Source organism: Urocitellus parryii, chromosome 1 (assembly GCF_045843805.1).
Source record: "Urocitellus parryii isolate mUroPar1 chromosome 1, mUroPar1.hap1, whole genome shotgun sequence".
In the NCBI taxonomy this organism is placed as follows: domain Eukaryota; kingdom Metazoa; phylum Chordata; class Mammalia; order Rodentia; family Sciuridae; genus Urocitellus; species Urocitellus parryii.
This window is the reverse complement of record NC_135531.1, coordinates 35,621,326-35,630,989: the sequence shown is the minus strand read 5'-3', so window position 1 is coordinate 35,630,989 and position 9,664 is coordinate 35,621,326.

Below are 9,664 nucleotides of genomic sequence, written 5' to 3'. Positions count from 1 at the left end.
AACATCAGTGTATTAGAAATGCAGGGTGGGGGTGCTGGTGATGGCATGTTAGAAATGCAGATCGTGGGTTCCATTACAGACCTACTGAATCAGAATCTCTGGGGGGCTTGTTAAAACAAGCCCCCCAGATGATTGGACACATAATCCTGAGAAGTGTCAATCAAGGTGAAACTGTATGATGAGACCCTGTACTTTTCATTTGTTCTGATCAGTAGTTTTAAATTTTGATAAGAAAAAACACAGTATATATAATTTTCCAAAAAAAGTGAACATCTTATTTTTTTGTGAAATTGAAAGTATTTCCTTAATGATAACCGTTCACAGAATCCAGTGAAAAGATTTATTAGAAGAGAGAGATGAAGAGTTTTGAAAAAAGCATAGACATTTGCTAAGTGTGGTGGCACATGCTTATAAGCTTAGGAGCTCAGGAGGCTGAGGCAGGAGGATAGAGTTCCAAAACAAACATCAGCAAAAGTGAGGCACTAAGCAACTCAGTGAGACCCTGTCTTCTCTAAATAAAATACAAAATAGGGCTGGGGATGTGTCTCAGTTGCGTGTCCTTGAGTTAATAAAATAAATAAATAAACCCCCTCCCCCAGAACCAAAAAAAAAAAAAAAAAAGCAAAAAAACAAAAAAAACCCAAAACATTTAGCAATTATTTTTATTTCAAAGACTTTAAATTGAGTTTTCTATTAGTTAGAAATTTCTGCAATTTAACTTGAATAGGTTGGCTCATAGACAATAGTTACATAGGACATAGAAGAGATTGTCTATTTTAATATAATTGGAATCCAGAACATAGTGGAGTAAATGAACTGGCTCTTTTGGTTGTTTAAATTAGCATTTTGCAAATTATCTGTGAAAACAATGTTTTTTTTTTTTTTTTTCCCCTAGTTTCCAATTCATCCTGGACTGTTACTTCTATAAAATGCAATTGAATTACCGGAAAAGTGAGGTAAGAAAGTCGTATACATTGAATGCACCAGTTTTTATTACTAGAGTCAACAGACATAAACCAATCCAATTACATGATGTTTCTGAATGCTGGCTTCATTTCCAAACCTACTTTGTCATGAGTTGACCAACAGTTTACTGTAGGCACCTATCTGTGGGCCACACTCAGACTGATTAGACACCATTGCAGTGTACTAATTAGTAACCAATTGTGGTAAAAGACCTAGTGGGCAAAAAACATTGGGAAAGATTTAAATATTTAAAATCCTTTGAAATACAATAATTATTAAATAGTCTTCTTGGTGTCTTTTCCCCAAGCCTTGTTAATAAAACCAGAAGCAGTAGAGGCTCTGGAGTCTGAGTTGAATCTTGGTGGGGCCTTGTGCATCAGGTTTCTTCCCAGCACAAAGGTGACGATAGTAACCTCACAGGATGATGGAGAGGGATTCTGGGGGTTGAGGACATATGTAAGGGATACTTTAAATGAATGCTCCAGAATTTAAGCTGTTATCTTGGTAGAGAAATGAGGACACCAGGAAGGAGGAGTACATTGAAAAATGCAGGATCAACGTGGTGTGCTGGTGTTAAATAATGACTGGAGTCGATACTACAGGGAAAAGGGTGGAAAGACAAAAGGTCGTTGTTGTGGTCTGAGTTTTTGTGTCCTCGAAAAAGTCATGTGTGGAAGTTCTATCCTCCAGTTTGGAAATGGGCCCATTGGGAGGCAGTCAGGTGAGGGTGTGAGGATGGAGGTCTCTTGATGGGATTAGAGTGCTTATCAAGGCACACAAGAGAGCTCTCTGTCTTTCAAAACCTCCAGGGAAAGGACATGTGTACCTGAAAGCAAGCAGTTATCTGCAGGGGAGGAAATGGGCCCTCACTAGAATCTGACCAGGCTGGCACCCTGATCTCAGACCGCCAGCTTCCAGAACTTGGAAGAAATAAACTTCTATTGTGTAAATAATTCTGTCTGTGATATTTGTTACAGCATTCCTAACTAAGATGGTGGTAATCAAGACATTAGAATTTTTTGGAATGAATTTGAGTTAAGGACAATGAACTTCTATAATAGGGCATGGTTGGATGAGAGGGTTGTCTGGGCTCTTTTTAAAAAAATATTGTTTAGTTGTCAGTGGATCTTTATTTATTTATATGTGGTACTGAGAATTGAACACAGTGCCTCACGAATGTTAGAGAAGCACTCTATCACTGAGCCATAACCCCAGCCCCACCCACTCTCTTTTTAATGCTGAATTATGATACTTGAGACTAAACTTGTGGCTCATATTAGATGTTTACAAAAGATTGCATCTTCAATTTCTTTTTTCAGTATCTGAGATGCATATAAGCAAGTAAAAAGTTGTATCAATGTTCTTGGAAGTGTCAGACTGTCTTTGTATCTTTGTATCTTTTCTAGTTTAAAGCCAAATAGATTGATGTCATTTATACAGCTATTCATTCAAGAATATTTAAGTGCTGATCAGAATGACAAACACACCTACCTGTGTTTCTTGTTCTGATGGAGTTTATATTCTAAGGATATGGAAGCAGCGGTGGTGGTGATGCATAAAATTAAAGATAAACATTATAACCAGATAAGTTATATAGTATGTTAGAGGTGGAAATTACTGGGAAATAAAGGAGAAGGCTGGGGGCTGGTGTGGGAAGTAGGGGTACATTATAGTGTTCATAGGTTTTGGGGGTAATAGGCCTCACAGAGAAGGTATCATCTGAGCAATGATTTGAAGGAGGTGGGAGAGGCTTCTGAGATAGTTGTGGGTACCTGAGGATAGAACTTTCCAGGCAGAGGCAGAGATAATATTTGTTGATTATTGAATCTCTATTATGTGTATCATTTTCTGCTACTTCTGAACAAAACTTTTATAGGCTTTACCTAAGTGACAGGAAAGTGATTATGATGGGCCTATCCTGCCCATTGTGGGCACTTGACCCCTTCTCCTTTATTTTGGCTTCAAACCAGGCTTTCCCAGGTGTGGTCTCAGCTGCAGGAGTATCTCCAGGATCTTGTAAAAAATGTGCGTGGTTGGGGTCTCCTCAGAACTTCAGGATCAGACACTCTGTGGTGGAACCCAGGGATCTATGCTTAAATTCATCCTCTAGCTGACTGATACCCACCCAACTCTGAGACTCAGGGGTCTGGGACTTATGGCCTGTAAACCAAAGTCTGGTTTGTAGCCTGATATTGTGTAGTTGGTGAGTGAAGAAAATTTAAAAATATTTATTAATGGTTAAAAAACAGCCAGGTACCATTGTGTGAGATATGAAAATCATCTGAAATTTTTAAAATTTCAGTGTCTGTCCATAACTAACAGCTTTATGGGAAAACAGCCACATCCATTAATTTACAGATCATCTATGGTCTATGGCAGATTTCACTCTACCTAGTGGAGTGGGGTGGTTGCGACAGAGGCCATGTGATCTACAGCCTAAAACGTTTACTCATAGACCTAAAATGTTCCCTATCTGTTCCTTTGCAGAAATAGTGTGCCAACCCTGGCTGTATACCCTTTGTTCCTTCCTTTTCCTCCTCCATCTCTACCCCACTCCTACCTGTGTTCAGCTGTGTCATGCAGTGTCATAAACCGCCCCTAACTATAGGAGGAACTCAGGGTCAAAGGGGTTGTTAACCTTGGTTTTAGTATAATGCCGTGCACAGAAGCTCAACAACCAGGATTTCCTCATGCAAACTAGATTGACGTGTATCTGCCCAGAGAGAACATTACTCCCATGTAGTTTGCATTCACATTTTTTGTTTCAGGGTTTTGGGCATATATTTTCTTAGCATTTGATTATGGATCTGTTTTTAGAGGGAAAGGCTGTGGGGCAGAAGGTGGGCATGCTACTGTTAGTTCTGACAAGAATGCTTTGGCATGCTCAGGGCAGACATTGCTAATTGTAGAAATGAATACTTGCGGTGTAGAGATTTGGCAGTTGTCATTCTAGATGAGATTGCATGTCTGTCAAGTTCAGACTCTCACTTCCTGAAAAAGGTTCTCTCCTAATACTGCATGATTTAAAGACATACACACTCGGCTACCCCAGCCAGGAATGTGATGGCAATTGTATCCTTGTGGCAACTCAAAATGATTCTGTTTTTGTTTCTCTTCCCTGAAACCTGAGGCTTCTTCCTGAGGCAGAGTGTTATTTGCCTAGTACTAGAATAATAGCCACTGAAACCATGATCTGTGTTAAAATTAATCTTTCAAATCACTTAATAATGTGCTGCAGAGGCATCCAATTGTACAACTTAAGTGAACTGCTTTTAGCACAAAGAGGAATATTTCATTCTGGGTTTAATTTCACATTGATTTAATTATGTGAATGTCTGCAAATGACTCAGTTTTACCTTACTTTTCCCTGGGGAGATGTCACTGAATTCTGAATTCTTTCCAAGCAGTCAGTCTTGGAGTATTTGTGTGGTTTGCTTTATCACTTTACTATCTGACTCTAATAGGGCCAGTTGGACTTTGCCTCAGTGTAGTGGTGATGGGGGCACTGAGTGTGTGTGTGTATGCATGTGTGTGCATGCTCATGTGCAAAGATGTCTGGGCTAAGTGACAAAGAGCATAGAAAGAATAGCATTATGAAAACTTCAACTGGCAACAAATGCAAAAAGAGGTCTACATTTCAATAAGAATCACTGGTGATTGTTGATAAGAGTTCTTAGACAACCTAGTTCTCCCCATGAGAAAGGTTGTGAAAATGTCCCTGAGAAGGTCAGAAACTGCAGTATACCTCCCTGCTGCCCGGATGGAGAAGGCAGGGCTGGGGGAAGGCAGGGAAGCATGGACTTCAGGACTGACAAGGAGTTCTTTGATCTATTGATGCAAATGACCTGTTTCTTGAAACTTTTATTGTGAAACACTTTCAAGGTACAGAAAAATGAAAAGACTCATTCAGTGAACACCACTAAGTTCATCCAGTGACATGTAACAAATGGTTAAGGTTCTTTGGTATCTACTGCGTCCACTGTTCTGAGTGTCCATCCTCTATCTTGCCCATCTGTCGATTTCTGTCTCCATCTCTTCACCCATCCCATTCTGTTCATCCAGCCATCCATCTTCTCATTTCTCTCTTTTTAGTCTTGAAAATAAGTTGCAGATATTATGAGAATTGATTCATAAATAAGTTAGCATGTGTCACTTCAAAACACATTCTCCTTTATTTGTTTATTATACTTATTATACTTATACTTAATTATAATTATTTTAATTAATGTTTCTAGACATAAAATTTTCATGTTCATTATTTTCTTTTCATATATTGTAGTTTTCAGTTTGGGAAGTTCTGTTTTCTTTTTAAAATTTCCTTTCCTTTGCTCATATTTTATTTTAATCTTTTTAGAGAGAGAAAGAGAGAGAGATAATTTTTTAATATTTATTTTTTAGTTCTTGGTGGACACGACATCTTTATTTTATTTTTATGCAGTGCTGAGGATCAAACCCAGCACCCCTCGCATGCCAGGCAAGCGCGCTACCGCTTGAGCCACATCCCCAGCCCTCCTTTTGCTCATAATTTAAAGCTTCTTTTTAAAAATTCCTTTAAAAATGATTAAATATTATTGTTATCTATACTGTCTATTACTTCCAATATCTATAATGTTGTATGCCTCTTTGAGCTGTTTGGTATTTTTGCTGATTCTTGTAAAGGTGCTTATTTTTCGTGTTTCTTGAATTTTGAGTGAGAGCTGCCTGTTTTCCTTGCAACTTCATTATTGGGAACTAGTTAAGGTTTGATTTGAGCTTGAGATCCTCCAGAAAGAACATGATCTTGCTTTCTGTTTGCAGCAAAGCTGAGACTACTCTAACCTAACACTCTGGTGGATGATTTATATAACATGGCATAAATTTGATTTGAAAACTCATATAAGGGCCAGATTTTTTTCCATTCATTCAGTCTTGACATTGAGATGGGCATATATTTTGTGTTTTGGTTTGGTTTTTGTCTCCTTCTGAGTATGTCATGTTTCTTGTTTACCTTTGAAGTCCCAGTTGTAGGTGAGTGTCTTCTATTAGATTCCCAGCTTGGATAGGCCCTGGATTTTAATGTGTCTCTGACGTGCAGTGCCAGCCCCTCAGAACTCAGCTGTATTTGGAAAGGCTTGCTCTTCAGAGTTTCCATGTTCTCTTGGGGATACCTGTAGTATAGGGAATATACTGCCAAAAAAGGCAAGTAAGTTTTTCACTAGGATCATAAGGGAGATTATTCAAGGAAGGAAGAAGATAACAGATTTTCCTATGGGAAAGAATTTCAAGACTTGAGTTCAATTCCTGTCTTGAAATAGCCTAGAGTAATGATGCAAAGACTTGCATGACAAGATTGTTTTATTGTTATTGGAACATCAAACACTGTTGACTTCATCTGGCCAGGTTTTATTCTCCTGCAGCAATGGAGGCTATACATTGTCTACAATAGGATACTTTGCTCATTCCAAATGAGGGGATTAAATAATGCCCTGCTTAGTATCTAATAATTTGCAATTGAAAATTGAAATGGTTTCTGCTTTGACTTTTAGAGAAATGTTTTTTTAGACACACAGAGGTCCAGAGGGGGTATTTCATAAGGGAAGCCAAAAGGACTTTTGTGGTGTGATCAGCAGGATGTGCTCTATGTGAAGCCAAGTGTTTGGCAAATGTGACAACTCACAAGAAGGAGGTCATCACCATTAGCCAAACCGAAAATGTGGAAGAATAAAGCTGGTAGGTAATATTATTGTAAATGTTTGAACTTTCTTACCAGGTAATTAAAAAAAGATGTACTTCTCCATGTTGTTTCAACTTGGCTCACTTCAATCTTTGAGATTTTACATTTTCAACTAAGAAAATAGAATATTATGGTATTTCTGAGTATGTTTTCTATAGAGTGACTCCATAGTGACAATGGGAATAATGTGGATAGAATTTGAGTTTTTTCCCACACTTTTTTTTTATTGGTGCCTTATCACTGTGCACAATGATGTATTTGTTGTTATGTATGTGTACATGCACCCGATGTAACAATATAATTTGACCAATATCATTCCCCAACATTTGCCTTCTCTTTTACTGATTTCCTTTTTATTTTCATGTGATGTCTGTTCCATCGCCACCTTTTTTTTTTCCTCTCTTTATAGATGTAGAGATTACCATGTATATTTTGGACATAGATACAGTTTCCATGTAAGAACAGAACATATATAATAAATATGTATCAGGATCCTTAAGAGAACATAGCCTTGCTTTTTCCAGAGCATCTGAAAACAATTGTAAATCACAGACACTTAGGTTCAAGTCACTGCATAGGGTTTTATGGATCTTTTAATCTTTACTTGACTCTTCCTTATAACCTTCCTCAAATAGGAATGAGTGGAAGTAACTTTCTTCAAAGTACAATGATTTTTTTTTTTGACCACTTTAAAATTTGGAGCATGTCGTGCAAAACATAACTCTTTAAAAGTTCTACTAAGCACTAGGGCAGGACACAGTAGGTGGACACTGGATGGAATAACAAGGTAGGAGCATCTCCGGGTCTAGGCTTGCTCCATAGCAACCCAGATCTCCCCGCTACCCAGATGAATCCACAAATCCATGTGTTCTTGAGTTGAACTTGTCCTCTTGCCTAGAGTGGGCATTTTGGGCATGCAGATTTACACTTACATCACCATCAAACATCAATAAATTCTTTGTGCTCTGTTCTCACTGCCACCACCTTGGTGGAGGCCCTCAGTTCCCCCTGATGGGCTTAGTGTTGTGTTACAATCCTAACAGAACACTGCCTCTGATCTCTCCCCACACCTGTCCATGCTATGAGCGGCACTTGGTTAATTCCTGCTGAAGCCACTTAGCTCAGATTGCCTGAGCCTGTAAACATTCAATGTCCCTGCAGTGACCACAGAGAAAAAGCCCAAATTTCATAATTTTGCTCCAAGGTCTTTTAGGAATTTTGGTCCTGAACTCCCTATTCAATGCATAATAACAACCCTTCTGTTTTGGTTTTACTCATTTGGTCTTTGTAACCAACTCCCTGAAGGTACATTGTGTATATTAAACTCAAAAGAAGTCATTATTTCATATTGTGAAAACGCAGGGGAAAAGTTTAGGATCAATACCAACAGATGTAGCAGACTTATTGGAAGTTTTAATAGCTGTTATCACTCCCAATAAACCTGATGCAATCCTTCTTATAATTAACTCTATGGTTTCAGTAGGTGGTTAGACAGAGTGATAAGACTAAATTCACCCCACCTGTAAGCAGATCATATTATAATGTAGGAAGCTCTTCTTCATATGAATTCTTCTCCCATTTTTTCCCTCTGCCCTCTTCTTTTGAATACTCCTCTTTGATATTTGTTATTAACAGCATTTGCAATCCCATGTTTGTGAATATTTGCTGTCTTTGGAACAGCTGGGTGCATTTTGACTGATGTCCTTTGCTCGTCATTCGAACACAGCATCACTTTGAACATGATTTTCAACTTGATGAATGTTCATGATGTATCGGTGGTCTTGTCCATAACATAATTCTGGTTAGTTTTGGAAGCTTTCCATGTTTGTATGTTTTTTATTATGGAATTCACTTTTTTTTTTTTTACTAATTTTAAACTCTGCATTCTTTATTCTTAAAAACCTTATAATAAACCAACAATTTGTACTAAAATATTATCTATTTATGTGTTTAAAATATTTTGATTTTACTTTTGGGGTATGTTTTATGCTATGTATAACACACCAACACATGAAATTATGCTAATGTTTATAAAGAAATTATTGCACACTCTGAGGATGAACACACATTTTTAATAAAGAGTATGTGATAATATGATTTTAACAATTTGGAGACAATTTTAAATTTTTTTTACCATCAGGTTTACCTTTATGATGTTCCACAACATGTGATAATAGCTTTATTGAGGTAAAATTTATATTCCATGAAATTCATTCATTTTTAAGTACACAACTAAATGATTTTTAGTAAATTTGCAGAGTTATATGAACTCTGGGCCCATTTGCATTCTGTTCTCACCTCCAGCCCCAAGCAACCAATGATGTGCATTCTATCCCCAAAGATATGCTTTTGGTGGACATTGGGTATAAATGGAATCCTACAAATATGTGGCCATTCTTCTTTCACTTAGCATGTTTTCTAGGTTCTTTCATGAGATAGTATGCATTAATACTTCACTCACTCATTTGTATTCTTGGACAGTATTAACTATGTGGATAGATCATATTTTTTGCTTATTCATTCAATGCTGATGGTCATTGGATTCGTCCCAAACAGTTATTATGACTACACTTCTATGTACATTCATATGGACGATGATTTTTTTTTTATAAATTCCTAAGAGTGAAATTTCTAGGACATATAGTAACACTATATTTACTTTTCAAGGAAGCAACCAAACTCTTTGCCAATGTGAAGGCACATTTTACATCTTATCAGCAACATCTACACCCTTTTCTTCAACATTTGTTATTATTGTTTTATTATAGCCTTTCTAGTGGGCATGAAGTGAATTTCATTATGGTATTTATTTGCTTTTTTTCTGATGAATAATATTGAATCTGTTTTCAATGTATACCTTAACTAGTGAAATGTCTATTCACATCTTTTGTTGATTACATTCACCAAAAAGTGAGTCCTCTATGAATCTCTTGATAGTGTTGGTCCACTAATAGTGATCCAAATATCCAAAGGGATAATCATGAT